This window comes from Mesoplodon mirus (assembly GCF_964341445.2).
Source record: "Mesoplodon mirus genome assembly, chromosome: 2".
Lineage (NCBI taxonomy): Eukaryota > Metazoa > Chordata > Mammalia > Artiodactyla > Ziphiidae > Mesoplodon > Mesoplodon mirus.
Window position 1 is genome coordinate 186,117,557 of NC_138977.1, and position 20,201 is coordinate 186,137,757.

Here is a 20,201-nt window from a genome sequence, read left to right on the forward strand (position 1 = left end):
AAGGAGACTAAGGAAGCATGAAAATTGTATTCAATGCATGGTCCTGGATTGGATCCTGGACATGAAAAATGACAGTAGTGGGATAATTGGCAAAATTTTAATAAGGTCTGTAGATTAGATAATAGTCTGTATCAATATTAATTTTTTGATTTTGATCATTGTACTGTGGTTGTATAAGATGTTAATAATCAAAAACTTCATCTCTTAGCCCAGTATTTCTGTGTGCAGTCTATACTTTGGACTCACAGTTGAGCTCATAAATCATGAATTAATAGGATTATTCTTTTGATTTTTTGAGGAACAGATTTATCTACTATATTCTATAAGCATTATGCATAAATTTGAATACTCCATTAAAAGGATTTGGGAGGAAAATTTAAGAAGAAAAAAGCCAAAGCAAGACTGGATACAGAAAGAAAAAAAGATAAATTAGGTGATGTTTGTCATTGATATTCCAATATTTGTTCTCCATTCCATTTCTATCTCTAGGACCTTTCTTCCAACTGTCTTTCTCCACCTTGTTTTCTCTTCAAAGTCATCTAACCCAACTTATTCTCAAGAAAAAATCTCATAGTAGTAGTAAAAAATAGACAATAGTATTTCAATGAAAGCCTCCATATTACCCCTCCCAGGGAATTTGCTTTTTTAGACGTCTTTCTCAATAAGGAGTTCAAACTAGAATTTTCGATTGTGAAAATTTCAGATTATCTGTTCAGCAAGACAGGAGAGAAATTATCTGGTATTTTTTTTTTTTCTTCTGCATTCACCCTTGGCACTTGGGCTGCACAGGTTCAGAGTCTCTTCCAACTGGATATAATATTAGATGTGTAACATGATGATGTCAAGAGAAATGAACATGCATTCATCCACATAGGGGAATAGATAAATGATTTTATTTTTGCACAAAATGGCTACAATGTATCAATATCCACAGTACCATGAAACACATATATTTTGCAGTGTCCTTTATTTTCATATCTGATTATCATTTCAGAGCTTGTCTTTTATTTTAGCTATGATTTGCTATTGAGTGATTCTATAACTTCAAATTTTAAAAATAAGTGCCAAGAATGTTAACTATGCAAGATAACACAAAGGCTGTTGCCAAACTTAGAACATAGACCAAGTGGTGAGGAACTCTTCCAAGTAGCTTTTTCCTCATTAATTGCTTGAGTGGAGAGTGGGAAGTAGGGTGGAGTAGAGTGGCAACATTTCTTAAGATTTCTGTGACTTTTTCCATGGAGATAGGAAATGAAGGTCCTGTTCTAAAGCTGTTACCTACACGTTCATGAACGTTTCATTTAAAAAAATTCTCAGGAACATATTGAATATATTTGATTTTATAGTATTAAAATGTCATTTTGAATATTGATAACTCTTAGCTTTAGTTTCTCTATTCATTTAATATTAAGTGTCTTCAAGGAAAAGAGCTAGTTGAGATAGTTCCATAGCTTTATAAGAATGATAGTAGCAATGACAAAAACAAAAATAACTTACAATTGTATAGTTCTTTATAGTTTGCATCATATTTTCACAGGATAGCTGTTTGAGATAAGTTAAAATAACCTTATTTTACATGTAAAGAATCTGAGGCTCAGAGAGAATAAGCACCCTACCCAAGTTCCCATAGCTTATAAAAAAAAATTGAGCTAAACATAGAATCCAAGTATTTTGTTACCTAACATTCCCCGTAATTTTAATAAGCAGATTTCTCTAATTCTCTCAGTGACAAAGATTGAGAAAGTGGCATTGCAAGTATGTACTAAATATGAAGGTAGTGGACAATGGTAATTATAGCTAGAGCCATTGAATTAATAAAGAACTGATAAAGGAAATAAGACATATGCTAGATTGAAAGTAACTTTTCTAGTAAACCCTTTGTCCAGAATGTACCTGAGAAAGAAGTAAGCATAAGAAATTAACCTTGGGCATCTCCTGATGGAAGAGGGGTCTGTATTTGGGCAAATTTGTTATTCCCAGTACTGAAGTCTGATAGTGACTTAGAATTAGGAAGAGGAGTATGCCTTTTGCAGTTTCCATTTGTTGTTGGGGGAATGTTTTATAATTTTGACAACTTTGATTAGTTTAGTTTCATGTGAACCATTTTAACTATTACTATAATATCATAAGCACTAATTGTAATACTAGAAACTATTAGCTAGAATTCTTGCTAACATTACCTCATTTCATCAAAATAACATTCTAAGGTAGCTGTAGTGTCTTTATCTTTTTGGTGAAGAAACTGGTGTACAGAGAGTTTCTGTTGCTTGCTTGCGATCACACAGCCGATAGTAGGTGGTGAACACGGGACGTACATTTAGACTGGGTTATTTCATTTACTCAGTAATTTAGAAAACATTCGATGAGAGCGTGCCATGAGCCAGGGCTGACTTAGGATTCTGGGGTCACATCATTGAACCTGTCATATAAGCCCTCTGAATTCAAGGAGGTTACATCCTGTTTGGGGTAAACAGGTCATAATCAAGTAAAAAAATATTAATATATTTTGAGGTTTTGATTATTTCTATAATGAATTACTCTTTCTTCTATATCTTTATAAGTAATTAGCATGGAATTAGTGCTTTAGGTGAGAAAGTCAGAGAAGGCTTCTCTGAAGAAAATAAGATTTGAGCTAAACCCTGCAAACAGAGAAGGAGCCAGCTACATGAAATGAAGACTAAGGGGAAAGTGTGTGCAAAGGCCTGAGAAGGAATTAGCTTGCTCTGGTATGACTGAAGACAAAAAGATGTTGATGCAGCTATAGTATATGAGTAAAGGGGAGAGTGGTATGAAATGGGATACAAGACATAGGCAGGGGCTAAAGCACATAATCAAGGAATTAGGAACTTGTTCTAAAAACTCTTTCACAATGGAAAAACCTAGAGGATGAAGGGAACAAATGATAGTAATTTTAGAACTGAGAAACCAAGACAAAAACTCTTTTGAGGGGTTAGGATTTTGGCCACAAAGCCTCTCCCACATTACTGAGATATCCTTTCTGTTGAAGTGTTCCTGTCTCCTACTCGATGGTATGGAGAAGAGCCAGCTGAGTCTTTATCCTGACTGTATCAGATGAAAGCTTTTTTAGGAAAGGAAACTCAGTTTCATAAATTCAAAGCTAGGAATCCCTTCTTTCCATTTAAGTCTATCCATGACTAGAATGAGGAATAGAAGGAAAATGCTTAGGCCATTCTGTGTGCCCTAATTCTCAAGAGGGTATTTGTCTCATGGGGGGAATGGACTTAAATGTCTTTGAATAAATGAAATAAGGTTAAGAGAACTCTTTATTTAATCAAAGAAGGATGGATAATCATCTTTGGATTCTTTTGGCAATGGTTCAAATAATAAAAATTTTATTTAAAATAAGGAAATACTGAATAATGGGGCAACATCACTTGAAAATAGTATTTAATTTGCTCTTGTTTTGTTTTCTTGTATTTCTGAGTTTGTATTTGGACAACTGTGCAGTTTTTATATCCAGACTGAGTTTTCACATAAGTAACAGAATAACATGCTATTTTAAGATAATTTCTATTTTAATGTAACTCAGAGATAAGTGTAAGTTCATGTTTCTCTAATAAATTACATGTGTGAAAAATGACCAGTGATTCAAACTTGATAATGGAATATACTTCTTTTATTGTCTTTTAATCTTACTAAAGTTGTTTTCCCTTAAAATCAGTTTCCATAGTCTGTCGCAGAAATGAAGCTTCTGGAACTTAAGTCCTCTGATCTCTACTAAGCAAAGTGGCACTGGGGAACTGAAAAGTTAAAGATTATTAGACTAATGCCACCCATTAAAAGAGACTGTGCCACTTTTTCCAAAGCCTCAGTGACTGTGGCCAAGCCCGATGAGACACGTCTTATCTCAGGAAAAATTGTGAAAGTCTTGGAAATGGGCAAACAGATAACTGAGTCTTTTCAATGTCTTATCTAGTGTACCCATCTGGATTTTCTGATTCTTTGGGAGTCTGCCTTTCATAATCTTTGACTGAACTATTTTACAATTCTATATATTTTGGAAAATTGATAGCAATATAAATAATTCTTGTCCATTGAAATATAACTGAATTTTGTTTAGTGGAGGTGCAGTATATTCCCTGCTTCAAATGCTGCAGAAAAGGTTATTTGTGTATCCATTAGTAAATCCACTGTCCATTGGCTTCTCCTATGAAAGAAGGTTTTATACCTTATTGTTTCCTTTATTGATTATGAGCTAAATAAAATCATTAACAAATGTTCATTTTATATTTGTATGAGAGTCATGATTTTACCTTTTTGAAAACATATTTTTATAATTCCCCCTTCAAAATGAAACTCAACAATATAGTCCCTTTAAAGTAAATATCTTTTTTTCCTTCATTTTTTTTGGTACATACGTCTTTCTGGGCCCTTAAAGCAGACATGACTTCCTTTAGATCTTAAATGTTTCAAAAGGTAGTTAAAATATCTTCTAAGGAAGACATAATGTGATCTTTTAAGGCATTTTGTTTAGAGGATAAATGCAGTAATAATACTTTATTGTTATGGCAAAAATGATTTCCTCTGCACACTTCTATTTTAGGGTTTTCAGAGCCCACTCTTCTGACCGTATGACTGCTGAAAGGACAAGGGCCACATATATGTCTCGTACATTCCTCTTAATTACCTTATCTGTAAAGGCAAAATGATGTAGATGGCAAAGTTGGGTTATGGCCACTGTTTTGTCTCCCTTTTCGGGAATCATCCTGGAAGCACCTCCCTCATATGTGCTAGATACCTGACATGTCTCATTGAGGATTTCCTGGCACTATTCTTTAGAAATAAATCCTATGTGTCAGAAATTAACTTTGGAGTGTATTTGCCTCTCAAAAGTCCCCCTATATTATTGCTTCTCAGCTTGCTCTTATGGCTGTAAATATCTTATGATACTAGTTTTCTTAAGAACTATATGACCTTGAATGTGGTCTTACGCTATCATTTTGGGAGGTCTATAAATTTTAATTGGTATTCATAGAAACTTAAAAGAATAGAGGTCTAATGGTAGAATTTCAGGCAAATTGCTAGGCTGAGACGAGAGAAGGCATTCTCAGTATACTTTACAAATTATACCACATTGGTGTCAGTTTATTCTATTTGCTTATGATATTCTTCTTACCAAATGTCACGTTCTAGTTGTGTTCATGACTAAATCAAATCATATAACTATAGCCTAATCAGGCCAGTTGAAGAAAGGAGGGGAAGAGGAGATTATGAATGCCTTTTCCATAATTTGTTTTAAAAAACTTTAGTCTCTTCTGTTTTAAAATAATGAACTCTAGTAGAGATGACTTACTTTTCCTTACTTTTTGGCACCCTTAAAATTGTGAATGCTGGTAGTTTCCCATATATTTTAGGCACAGTTCTAGATCTAGGAGCTTGCATGTGTGAGTCTTTATGTGCATATAGTTGTGAGCCTACTAATAGACATAAGTGGACAGGTCAAAGAGTAGAGAGAAACTAATAGCCTTGGTAGATTTGTCAAAAGAAACTAGCTTCTCTCCTTTGTTGATTTTGAAATCATATGAAACATGTATTTGATGAATACGCTTCATGAATGTGGAAAGGAAGACAGTGACTGCTCACTCCCTTACCTCCTTATCTGCTCATTCTACAAGGCCCTTGGCATTGTCAGGGCAGTGTGCTCCCATGATGAAAAGAGCTCTCATGAAAAATAAGGGAAACATACACCACTTAGGATATGTATCTATAGGGAGCAGCACAACAGAAATTGTAGTTATTCTACAGTTGAATTGAATTAAATAATATGTGACATTTAGAATGGCAATTGGGCCTAGTTATTATTGGGTTCAGAAACAGTTTTACTTTTTTGAAAAAATTAAGCAAATACATTTAATAAAATGTTTAAAAAGGAGAATCTTGTAGAACTTCAGTTTAAATTTTTAAATAAGAAAGTTAGGTTTCCTTACATGTATTGAGATTATGGGGGTAAATACAAATTAAAAGTAAGAGGCTTAATTCTTCCAGTTGAAAATAAGGGAAGAGACTCCCCACTCTCTCCCTTTTCCTAGAACATTTTCTTTAGAAAAGTTGTAAGGCTTTTGTCTCTTTGAAATATATATCAACCTTTTTAAAGCTAAATAAGTTCCTTAAAGCTTTACAATCCAGGACTGTCTTTCCCAAGGACCTGGGAGCCATCCCTTTGAAGTGTAATCATCATAGAAGATAGTGCCCTATCTCTCAGCTTCTGTGGGAGGGTAGGCTCCCCACTTTGGTGGGTACCTACCTCTAAGTTATAAAACTGTCTCCTGTCCTAAAAATATGAGAAGTTTATTTTTCCTATCAATGAAGCCAATTAGCGAACACAAATGATCACCCCAATTACCAGGTGAATTTATGTATGATGAACTATGTGAGATAAGTGGTACTGTCAAGTATTCTTACCTGGGGACCAGTTAGAGTTTATCTTGAGATCAAGGATGTAATAGGTTGTATCTACTTGGCTGTATGAAAGGGTGGGATTTCTTTCTACCTTTGCAGTCTCTTAGTGGATTGCCTTTGATGTGCATCACATCACGGTTTGATGCTTATTCAATTAAAAAATTGTTTTCATTCTCTTCTACCTTTGTGGAGAGATTTTCTGGGTTGGGAAGAGGTTATGATTTTAATTATATTCCTCCAACGGTGTTTCGGATAAAATCCGTTAAAGTGTGTACTAATAATGGCTAATATTTATTTAGCATTTAGCACTGTTTGGTTCTAGGTTCTAGATGTTTCATGGGCAATATTTGCAAGGTTACCCAGCTATTAAGTTATGAAACTAAGAGTTGAAGCCAGGCAGAATGAATCACCTGCCTACACATTTCACAAGTAATTGTACTGCCTCCCTATGCCAAACATGGGTGGGTTCTAGTTCATTATTTTAATCAGAATTCTCATCAAGATGGTTGCTATGCAATTAGGTTATTTAGGCATGTTGTAATGGTTGGAATTTCCATTTGCCTTACCTTTTAAAGACAATCTCCTTCAGTGAATTACTTTGATATTTTGGTCACAATTTGGGGCTACAAGTTAACTCCTAATTATCTAGCACTTTGCATCTGTATCAACCCTTAAATTGGTGAGGAAATGATGAAAGCATTCAGAAAATCCCCATTACTTTCATTTGAATGTAAATTTAACTAATCTAATTCTCTGCTGGGCTTCTGAAATCTTTCAGAATTTTTTTTCATTTTTAGTGTGCATGCAATAGCCGACTTTAATTTCAGACTCACTGGTAGAGTCCTGACTTAGGGGTGAATAACAAGCCCACCCTACCTCTGATGGGGTACCTCCTTCAGTATGGGATGTTGGAAAATATCAATTGTCTCCTCTAGGCTTTATTTCCCACCTTTGCAAATTGTGTGGTATGGAGAGAATTGAGGTGAATGAGGTGATTTCTAAAGTCTTGTTTACTGTGGAACAGTAATCAGTATCCAGGCTGCAAAGAACAAAGAGCTCTATTTGGAGTCTTAAGAATTACAGGGAGGGCCTCCCTGGTGGCGCAGTGGTTGGGAGTCCACCTGCCGATGCAGGGGATACGGGTTCGTGCCCCGGTCTCGGAGGATCCCATATGCCGCGGAGCGGCTGGGCCCGTGAGCCATGGCCGCTGGGCCTGCGCGTCCGGAGCCTGTGCTCCGCAGCGGGAGAGGCCACAACAGTGAGAGGCCCGCATACCGCAAAAAAAAAAAAAAAAAAAAAAAAAAAAAAAGAATTACAGGGAGACACAGATTCGGTACAACTGAACAAGTATTCTGGGGAAGGGAAAGAGATTAGGGGTCTATAAAGGTGAAAGCCACAAGGCTGTATTCTGACATGAGAAAGTAAATATTTGTCCTTAAGTTTGGCTGTCGTGAGTTGTTTCAGGTTTCATGTCTGATAAATATCTTGAGTTCTGGCAGATGTTCTAGATGCCTATGTTAGGACAGTAAGTGGTCAAAAGGTCAGATTCCATCCAGGCTGAAACATACATAAGTCACCTTTCTTCAGTGGCCTCCCAGCTGTGTTTTAGAGAGCTCTCTTAGCAATACTGACCCCATTTTGATTTTTCTTTCACATTAGTAATGGTGGGGATGGGGAGTGATGGTGGTTGGGCTGTACTCATATAGAAGGAGAGCTGTAAAAATCAATGTGTTAAGACACTAAGTACAGGCAACAAAATAAACAAGTGGGACTACATTAAACTAAAGGGCTTCTGTACAGCCAAGGAGATGATACATTGAAAAGGCAACCTACAGAATGGGAGAAAATATTCACAAACCATATATCTGATAAGGGGCTAATATCCAAAATATTTTACCCTTTGACCTACATCACGTGATCTCCCCCTCCTCCTAGCTCCTGGCAACCACCATTCTTTTCTCTGCTCCACCGCATCATAAATTCCACGGGGACAGAGAATACGAATGTCTTTTTAACTGAAACATTGCTAGAAATGATGCTGAGTAAAATATTCACTAAGAATCAAAGTGTGGCCTTAGTACTTAGCCAAAATCTAAGATTTGGCTTCAGTTTTGGCCTCAGACTTAGGAAGACTGAATTCCTGAATGACCACTTCAAAGATATTTCTGACATTGCTGGTCTTGCAAATGATGGACGATAGATAATCAGGTAGTTTAGCATGAGACTCAATCAGCATAACATTTTCAGTAATGTGTCCAAGTTGTGTCATTGGGACTTATTGTTAATCTGAGAATTCACTTCAAATGTAAGCAAGTAACCAATATACATTGGACTGAAAATCTCCTAGTGTCCTTTTTACATAGCAATGCTCTGTGTGTTAGAGTAAAATTTTATTTTATCATTGCAGTAATATAATCCTGCAATAATTGACTGTGAAAGATTTCTATGAGTAATAAATATTTATAACTTTCAAACAGTTATGAAGATAAAGATATTTTCAGTATGACTATCAAGAGAAAGTATGTTAGGTAGATAACTTTATGAAAAATACTCCTTTTGAAGTAAAAATACTTATAAAAATTTAAATAATATAGCAGAAAAATAAGAGCTTAATTTATATCACAATGATAAATTTGTTACATTATGTGTGATCCTTGTATTTTAATAATAAACACATGATCCTTAAGAAATCCTTTTACTTTTTCATTACTTAAGTTGTGAGTCATGAGTCTTGGCCATGAGTATAGAGAAGCAGAGTCACTTACTTGAGGACATTGTATGGCTTGTTAAGCATTTTGGATTTTATTCTAAAGGGAATAAAGTGTCTTTGAAGGATTTAAACAGGAGAGTGATGCGGAGACACCCACATTTTGTATTAATCACTTCGGCTTCAGTGTGGAGGACATTAGTTTGCCTAAAACAATATTCTGGGGTATAAATTATTAGATTGTGCTGCAGTCCAGGTAAGAAAGGTGAGAGTGGTTACACTGGAAACCAGTGTTTAGGAGGTGAAAATAGCATGCTTTAGTGTTTTGGTTCATTTAAGATAAAGTGATAAAGATCTCAGTCTCTGACTTGTGTCACAAGGTTTATAGTGCTTTTATTAATTGAGATTATATTAAAATTAGGAAAATCTGATTTGCAGCAGTCTGAAGTTTTGAGTTTTGGACCCAAGTGTGAGGTATTAGTGGAAAGCCAATGGATATGATTAGGAGTAAGTTTTATTTGTGAAAGTAGAGCTTATAAAGTGTTCACAATGTAGATACAAATATGGATTGGAGAGTTGTCAACATATAATTAGTTAAATAATGTATGAGAGTCACATTTTTAAGTTTTTTGAAAATTATACTTTTAGCACAAATTGACCATGTTTACTTCTTTTAACTTTTCTTTGTAAGCAGATTATCCTCTTCGAGGTATACATATTTCTTTAGATGAATTAATATCTATAATTGAGGTATAGCTTAGCCTGTGGGCATATGAAGCATTCTTTCACTTTACTCTGAATATTGATTTAAATAGTTTAAGTAAAAGAACTTTATTTCCTCATCCAAGTTACCTTAAAATATGCTCTGTCCTGCCTAAACTGAGGTTACAAATGTGAGACATTTATGAATGAATCATGACAAGGTATTTAGAGACTGATTCAATAGACCTGAACTGGAACTCAGGAAACTGGATTTTAATAAGGATCATGCAGGTTCTTCTCATACTTAACCCAGGAACACCACAAAGGCGCTGCTTATCTACTGACCTTGTCTGATCTGCTGCTGTCACTTATAGAATGATGTCCAGAGTAGTTATTTTGTTACAATGCAGTTAAAATAATAATTGTCCCATTGGATCACAAACTACGTCTGGGTCACATTGTTGGGTTGTTTCAAGTATGGAAAGACCAGGATTTAAACTACATTTTTACATATGGGCAAATTTGTAGTCTACCTGGTAATCTGGGGTTAGTTTTTACAAGATCTACTCTGGGGAAGGGGCATGAGTAGGGATGTGGTTTTTGTAACAGGTTGACTGTCAGTGTCTAGATGTTCGAGCCATGTAGGAGGTTACAGTATCAATACACAGGTAAAACAGGTTTATTCTTCTCAAGTTATGAAGGACCAGGTTTAGGCAATGGGTTTCTCCCAGGGCCCCAACCAACAGGTGGTTCTTTACTGGATCCCAGAGCAATAGCTGATAGCCTTAACACCTGGATTTAAGCAGCTCTCAGAATATGAATGACTAGGGGATAATAAGTTCCTGTTGCTCTACAAAGTAAGGCAGGGTTTTCTAGGTAAAGAGCATTGTTCTGGAAAGCCTGGTTCCTCTGGGGGTTCCTCATGCTTAACATTCTCCCAATAGCTCCAGCTTTTACAGTTGCCTCGTAGTGTTATTTTGAGTAAGCTAATCCTTAATAAGAATTTCTGATCTCATTTTCAGGAAATGTAAATGAGAATACTATGCCAGTTATTACTTAATAAAATCTTCTCTAAACTTTTCTGACTCCTTTTAGAACTAAAAAGAAAAAATAGTCATAACTCTGAAAATATGGCCTTAATATCTGTGGAAAACATTATATGGAATCTGTTACTAGTTTGGACTTAAATAAAATAAAAGCTATTTATTTAAAATATAATATTTTAAATATAAATATTTAAAATATAATCATTTCTACATTTTACACAAGTATAGAAAAAATATTAGAATGGAAGACTAAGAGCTATAACACTTGGAGGTAGAATTGAATGAGTTCAAATTTTCTTAGTGTCTACCTTTTCATTTATGTTTCCATGATCTTAAAATATTTCTCTTTCTTTATGTTCTCAGTATCTTATTAATAAGCTGCATTTTAAACTTTATGTATACCTTTCTAAAGCAGGTCCAAATAAGATGTGTTTTTTCCTTTATTTTTGGAATATCCTTATTGACCAAATGATCTAATTAGAGAAAATAATAAGCCTTAATTTTAGCTAAGGTTTTTTTCCCTTTTGATTAATATTGTTTTCAAACCCAGACCAAAATTTTCCTTGTTTTCAATTAATTTTTTTTTTGGTTTCCTTCTTATTTGAGTTATCATACTCTTGATTTGATTAATTTATTTAGTCTCTGGGTATATTCTTCTGTGATCCTTTATTTTTTTAGAAGTAGTTAAATGGTTGAAAACTGGGGGAAAAAAAAAAAGGATGGAGAGAGATGGATAACTTATACCAATCACTAATACCTCAATGTTTATCCCTTACCCTACTGTTCTGTCTCTGCGTCAAATAGTCAACTTATTCACTTGGCTGGTTCTGCTAGTATTCATGGATTCTGTAGATTTGCTCTAGACTTCTGATGTACGCTAGACATTACATCATTATCCATTTTCACTGCTTATTAAGCACTCTTTTTGATGGCAACCTGAGTATACACATGGTCTATATGTTGAGGCTACAGTAGAAATTCCATCAGGGAAGATAAATGTTAGGACCTCAGTCAGAACTATGAATCTTTCTGGCCAACACGCTGTCTCTACCATGAAAGTGTTTTGAAGAGAAGACCTAATCTTTCCCAATGATTTTACCTCAAAAGGCCAGGAATGAACCCTAAATGTCAACTCATCAGCAGGTATTTAATAAGCATTGAATACTTATTCATTTCATTCATTCAGTAGCTGCTTACACACTAGGGGCTTGGTGGCTAAGTGTGTAAGCTCTGGTGTCAGGTTGCCTGGGTCCAAATCCTTTCACTGCCACTTATAATCTATGTAACTTGAGTGACTGACTTAAACAGTCTTTGTTCCTTAGAAGTATTGTATGTTTCATACGATGCATGCTTATATTTATAATATCTAGGTCATGGAAGAACCCGAAATATGTTCAGCATTATATTATGCACTAAAGATCATGTTAGGAAATGTGAGAAACCTTAAAGTTCCTTCAGAAAGTACCCATGCCTCTAGAAGTTGACAGTTTAAATGGGAAACATGTACCAATAATACATGTAATCTCAGCATGGCTGGCAGCCTGGGTTTTTACTTCTTGCCCATCTTAAAGTTTGATTTTGCTTTTTGCTGCTTCTGTCCTTCCTCTCACCATAAAATAATTCCAAAGGTGTTGGTAATTAATGTAAATTTTACTAAAGTTTCTTTTAGGAGATGGATAAGAAGTTTACACGGCACACTGTCAATTCACTAGCTAGCCATTTGTCCTGTCTCAAGTTTCTGTCTTTAGCCATATAAATGCCAGGTCCTCACTTTCAATTTTCTTTCTATCTGTGGAGTGTCTCCAAATTCCTTTCCTATTCCAGGACGATTAGTTTTTGTGCAGCCAGCATACTCTACTCAGCAAAGCAAAATCTCAGAAATTAGCAAATTTTTTCTCTTGTTCCACAAATAGGTCCCACGGGGTGTCAGTTCATTCAGTCCAGATATAACAAGGTAAAAAAGTGACATATCAAAGAAAAGAAATAAGTGCTCTGTGACTTTATAAATGGAAGAGTTTATTTCTGACTAGGGATGCTGAAGTCTTTCTGGGAGTGAATGACAGTTCAGCTGGACTTTGAGAAATTAGTATGATTTGGAGACATGGAAACGGATGGGTGGGGGAGGGGAATGAGAGAAGAGACAACAGGGTATATAAGATGGAAAGGACTGAAAGTGTGTACAAGCAGACTGAAACGCTGCACTGTATATGTAAAGATCAATGTTCAGTTCAACCAAGCACCACGTTATACAAGCTTTCATTACAGTAGAGAAATATTGTCTGTTAGCTCATCCTGAGAAATAAACTCTGGAAAAGATTGTCCTAGAATATTCAGAATCTGGAGATTGCCTCTTCCCTACACTTAAGTAAGGGAAGTGACTATTGGATAGCACAAGCTGTGCAATAACTCAGAAAGGCAAACCATGAGAAAAAAGCTGGCATGCAGTAAATAAGTATAAAACTCCTCCCCCTAAAACTTCTCTGCCATCAAGGTCAGTGGAAGGAGAACCTACCAGACATCCTCCTTCCCACTAAATGCTCACAAATATCCCTCAAATCACAAGTCATTATTTTAAAATATCACTGTCTCTTTATTTCTATTTCCATATACCTACTTTGCTTTTCTTGGTAGTTGCTGAAATTTGGAACAGTGACTAAGTTTTATGACTGTTTTGACATGGTACAGCTTCAGGACAACATGTGCATGAACAGAAAGCCAGGAGTGACCAGGAGAACACAGGCTGTGGGCCTAGAGAGAGGCTCTGGGAAGGTACTGGTCTTCCACAGGGTAAGAAATGAGGGTACATCCTATCATTCTTACATTGCGAGGTCAAAGAGATCTCAGCAGTCATCTGGATTTCAGAAAATGGGCTAGAGGAAGTTGGACTTGATTATTGAAAGGACTCTTTAAGAACAAACAGTCTGTGACTTTTATTTATTTATTTATTTTGCACATTGGAATTAGATGCAGAATTATTTTTAGAAAGTTATTTGGAGTCAGGTTGCAATGACTTGCTTAGCTCAGCTTTCCCAATTTCTGTTAACCAAGACCGGAGAATCACCCTGGTAACTGTGGTACACGTTTGTCATTTTCAAAAAGCCAGACTCATTCACCCTTGATTTGAAAGACTAAATGGTGGACTTTGGCTTCTGCTTTCCTATCTGTAAAGAGACCGTGGTGATTAAATGAAAATCACTAAGATTTTGAGAGCATAAGCCATTGGTTAAAATCGGGAATAGCTGGATCCGGACATATTAATGTTCCAAAGCAATTAACTACAAAGACATTTTTTTCATGTGGCCAGAGACAAATTCAGTTAAGAGAGCTGTCCGCTATCATAAATAAAAACTAAATATCTCCCATAGCACGATATTCTAATGAAAATGCCAGAAACAAGGTAAATGTTATAGGTAGGTCGTGATCCCAAGCCTTCTCTGAAGAGAGGACAGGGCAAATAGAAAACTGTGTGGAACTGTTCAAAGTGCAAACTAATTTATCATTGGTAATTAGAACAAATTTGGGAGAGGATTACACCTAGGGAGTCATTTAGCCCAATTCTATAAATTATCACAATGAAAAAAACTAAAACCCAGAGAGGATAATAAAATCAGTGTGCATTTATTATATTCTTGTCTGTGTCAGGCATTGTGCTAAGTGTCTTTCATATTTCATATTTATAGCAACTATGTAAGGTGGTTACAGCTATCTCAGTTTTACAGTGGAAAATTTTTAGTTTTTAAATTTCCATAGATTGCATAGCTAGCAAGATTAAAAGGATGACCTTAAACCCAGTTTTTCTTTTTTCAAATCTTCACCTACTTTTAGATAAAGTATTTTGCCCAAGGCCTAAAGAAGCACACCCATATCCTGACTCCTAGTCTGATATTTTTTTTTTCTTGCTACACTATTTGAAGATTATTATGCTGAATTATTGATCCAAAAATCAATCTACTGAACCGTCTACTCCATGGGTCAAGTAACTGTGTGTAAAGAAAACTGTTTTGCTTATGTAAAACTACATGTAAATAAAAACACATTAAAGTATTTGGCCCATTAGCATGAAAGGAGAATTTTTAAAGAAAGGAAATGTTAAATGCATGATGAATTGCTATATATTAGAGAGCATGAATGAATTGTCCCATGTGATACTCCAGTACTTATCACATGTTGTTTTCCAACGTGGCCTAGGAAGGGCAGCTGGATGAAGTAAATAAATATCTACTCGCTAAAATTTTTATTTTGTCAGATGCTCACTTAACATATTGTTATTTTATCTGGAATATTCATGCTTTTATGTATAATGCTCAATAGCAAAACATTACATGCACAGTTTTACACAAAAGCTTTTACCTATTATTGAGTAAATACTTGATATTTATATCCAGAATACTAACTGATGGTCCTAATGTGCAGGGCTGTAATTCACTTCAGGATTTTCTACTGAATTATACACTGCAAGAATACTATCTGAGTGCTTTATTACTGGCTTCAAAATCCTGAGGCTAGGGGCTTCCCTGGTGGCGCAGTGGTTGAGAGTCCGTCCGCCTGCCGATGCAGGGGACACGGGTTCGTGCCCCGGTCCGGGAAGATCCCACATGCCACGGAGCGGCTGGACCCGTGAGCCATGGCCACTGAGCCTGTGCGTCTGGAGCCTGTGCTCCACAATGGGAGAGGCCACAAAAGTGAGAGGCCCGCATACCACAAAAAAAAAAAAAAAAAAAATCCTGAGGCTGAGTTTAAAGTTCTGGAATATTCACTCTATGGACATATTTTGTTTCCCCAAATTAGAGAGCAAAAATGGCTTATAAAGTACTTAGAGGTTGTCATCCAATTATTTGTGTATTTGTAGAGTTAGGACTGTGTGATAGTCTTATGTGTCGGCCTTTCTAGGCTATAGTGCATGGTGGTTTAAGTCAACACTAATGTCGGAGATACAGTTGACAGCTATAATCAGTTGACTAAAAGTAAAGCAGATTACCCTCCATAATGTGAGTGGGCCTCAACCAAACATTTGAAGGCTTTAGGAGCAAAGAGTGAGGTTACCTGGACAGCAGTTCTGCCTCAAAGCTGTAGCATCATATCTTGACTTTCCAGCTTCCTGGCCTGCCCTAAGAATTTCAGACTTTCTGGCCTCTTCAGTTATGTGAGCCAATTTCTTAAAATAAATCTTTTATTTATATATACAGGTATATCTTGGAGATACTGTGAGTTTGGTTTCAGACTACCACAATAAAGCAAATATTGCAATAAAGTGAATCACAAGATTTTGGTTTCCCAGTGCATACAAAAGTTTTTTTCTTCCAGTTTTTTTTTAACATATATAACACTGTATAAGTTTAATTTGTACGGCAGAATTTTTTGACTTATATACAACATGAAATGATTATCACAACAAATTTAGTGAACATCCATTATCTCATATAGATACAAAATTAAAGAAATAGAAAAAAGTTTGCTTGTGATGAGAACTCTTTTTTTACTCTCTTAATGACTTTCATACATAACATACAACAGTGTTAATTATATTTATCATGTTGTACATCACATCCCTAGTACTTATTTATCTTATAACCAGCAGTCTGTACATTTTGACTGCCTTCATTCATACATGGGTGATTTACTACCTTTACTGTACATTTGCCTTTACCAATGAAAATTTTTCCTTTGTATTTCTAGTTGTGGCCTTTTCTTTTTCATGCAGAGTTCCTTTAACATTTCTTTTAAAGCTGGTTGTTGGTATTGAACTGTTTCAAGTTTTGCTTGTCTGTAAAACTTTTGATCTTTCCATAAATTCTGGATGAAAGCCTTGCTGCGTAGAGTATTCTGGCTGTAGGCTTTTTCCTTTTATCACTTTAAATATATCATGCCACTCCCTCCTGGCCTACAGAGTTGCTGCTGAAATGTCAGCTGAAAAGTTCAGTTTTCTGCTGTAAACTCCTTATGGAAATTCCCTTGTACACAACTTGTTGATTTTCCCTGGCTGCTTTTAATATTCTCTCTTTATATTTACCTTTTCCATTTAAATTACAACATGTCTTAGTATGGCCCTTTTTGGGTTTATCTTGTTTGGGACTCTCTGTGATTCCTGGACCAAGATGTCTGTTTCCTTTCCCAGGTTAGGGCAATTTTCAGCTATTGTCTTCAAATATGTTGTCTGCCTCTTTCTCTCTCTCTTCTGCTCTAAGACCCCTATAATATGGATGTTAGTACACTTGATGTTGTCCTAGAGGTCACTTAAACCACCTTCGTTTCTTTTGTTGTTTTTGTTGTTGCTCACCTTCAGTGATTTCCAGTACTGTGTCTTCCAGCTCACTGATCTTTTTCTCTGTATCAGCTAATCTACTGTTGATTCTTTCTACTGTATTTTACATTTCAGTTATTGTATTTCTCATCTCCATTTGGTTCTTCTCTGTGTTTTCTAACTCTTTGTTAAAAGCTTCTAACTTCTAACTCTGTTCATCCAGTTTTCTCCCAAGTTCTTTGGAGATCTTACAATTATTACCTTGAACTCTTTATTGGGTAGATGCTTATCTCTACTTCAGTTAGTTCTTCTTGGATTTTATCTTATTTCTTTGTTTGGAACATTTTTCTCTGTCACCTCATTTTGCCTAATTAGCTGTTTTTATTTCTATGTATTTGGTAAGTTGGTTACAATTCCTAACCTTGGAGAAGTGGCCTTTTGTAGATGTACTATGCATCCTAGCAGTGCAATCCCTTCTGGTCACCAGAGCTTTATGTTCTAGAGGAGCCGCCTATGTGGGCTGCGTGAATCCTCCTGTTGTGGTGGGTAGACTACTATGGGTGATATGGTAGGCACTGTTGGCCCCTGGTCTGGTTAGTTGCTAAGACCTGCTTTGTGTGGAGGCTGCCTGGTGCTGGTGGGCAGGGCAGGGTCACAAGGTGGCTGGCTGCAGAATCCCACTGGCCCGCTGGTGGGTTTAGCTTGGTTCTAGGGTAAGTAGTTGCAGGACTGGGGTGTCAGATCTAGTGTCAGCTTGCTGGCAGGTGGGGCCAGTTCCTGCCACAGCTGGCTGTGAGGTCTGGGGTGTCCCGAAGCTTGTATTAACCCTCTTGTGGGAAGGGTTAGATCCCGAGGTAGCTGGCTGAGGGGCCCAGGGTGTCGCAGAGCTGGTGCTGGTGTTCTGGTTGTCAGGGCTGGGGCCGAGGAGGTCCTGAGTCTAGTGCTGGCTCACGAGTGGGCAGAACCTGCCCCTCGGGTCTCTGGCTGCAATACCCTGGGGGTCGTAGAGTTGGCGTATTTGCCCACGATGGGTGAGGCTTGTCCCAGGGCTGGTGCCAGCCCACTAGTGGGTGGAACCACAGCCCAGGGTCTTTGACTGCAGGGCCTGGGAATCTCGGGGCTAGTGCCGGCACACTAGTGTGTGCGGCTGGGTTCTGTGCCCTCTGTCGTTATAGTGCAGTGTTCTGGGTTGGATTTGGGCTCAAGGGCTATTAAGATAGCTGGCCTACTGGTGGGTGGGGCAGTGTCCCTGCCTGGCTAGTTGCTTGGCCTGCAGTGTCCCATTACTGGTTCTGACAGGTTAGTGGGTGGGATTGGGTCCAGGTGCTAATAAGCTAGAGAGAAGATTCCAAAATAGCATTTGTCAGCACCAATGTCCTTGTGGTAGAATGAGCTCCCCAGAATGGCTGCCACCAGTGTCTGTGCTCCCAGGGTGAGTTCCAGTTGTCTCCTGCCTTCAGGAGGCTCTCCAAGATCAGCAGGCTCCTTTCAAATTATTGCTTCTGCCCTAGGTCCTACAGCATGTGAGATTTTGTGTGTGCCCTTTAAAAGTGGATTCTCTCTTTCCCACAGCCCGCTGGCTCTCTTGAAAATAAGCCCCACTGACTTTCAAAGCCAAATGTTCTTGGGGCTTGTCTTCCCAGAGCAAGACCCCCAGGCTGAAGAGCCTGATTTGGGGCTTGGACCCCTCCGTCCTTGGAGAGAACCTCTGCAATTTTAATTATCTTCCCATTTGTGGGTCACCCCCCTGGGCATGTGAGTCTTGACTATACCATGATTCCGCTCCTCTTACCCATCTTGTGGTTTCTTCTTTATATATTTAGCTGTAGATCTTTTCTGCCAGTCGTCTGGTCTTTCTCATCAATAGTTGCACTGTAAATAGTTGTAATTTTGGCCGTTGGGTAGAGTCTTCCAACTCTGCCATCTTGGCCACACTTTCTGTCATATAGCAGTTATGTTTATACTCTACTGTAGTCTGTTAAGTGTGCAGTAGCTAACCATCATCTGAATCTTCAGCAAGTTGTAATATTTTTGCTCGTGGAGGGTCTTGCCTACATGTTGACCACTGCTGACTGATCAGGGTGGTGGTTGCTGAAAGCTGGGTTGGCTGCAGCATTTTTTAAAAAATAAGACAACAGTGAAGTTTGCTGCATTGATTGACTCTTCCTTTCATGAACTATTTCTTTGTAGCATGCAATGCTGTTTGATAGCATTTTACCCACTGTAGAACTAAAAAAAAAAAAAATGGGAGCCGGTCCTCTCAAACCCTGTCACTGTTTTATCAAGTAAGTTTATATAATATTGTAAATTCTTTGTTGTCATTCAACAGTCTTTACAGCAGCTTCATCAGGAGTAGATACCATCTCAAGAACCCACTTTCTTTACTCATTCATAAGAAGCAACTACTCTTCTCTTAAAGTTTCATCATGCGATTTTAGTAATTCAGTCACATCTACAGGCTGCTCTTCTGATTCTAGTTCTCTTGCTCTTTCTACCATATTTGCAATTACTTACTCCTCTGAAGTCTTGAACCCCTCAAAGTCATCCATCAGGGTTGGAATCAACTTCTTCCAACTCCTGTTAATATTGATATATTGACCTCTTCCCATGGATCATGAGTGTTCTTAATGGCATCTGTTGTAGAATGGTGAATCCTTTCTAGAAGGTTTTCAATTGACTTTGCCCAGATTCATTAGAGGAGTTACTATCTATGGCAGCTATAGCCTGACAAATTGTATGTCTTAGATAATAAGACTTGAGAGTTGAAATGACTCCCTGATCAATGGTCTGAAGAATGGGTGTTGTGTTAGCAGGCATGAAATCATCATGAATTTCATTGTACATCTTCATCAGAGCTTTTGGGTGACCAGGTACATTGTCAATGAGCAGTACATTTTTGAAAGGAATCTTTTCTTTTTTTTTTTTTTTCTGAACAGTAGGTCTCAACAAAGGGTTTAAAATATTCAGGAAACTGTTGTCAACAGTTGTGCTGTCACCTGGCTTCGTTGTTGCATTTATAGAGCACAGGCAGAGTAGATTTAGCATAATTCTTAAGGGCCCTAAGATTTTCAGAATGGTAAATGAC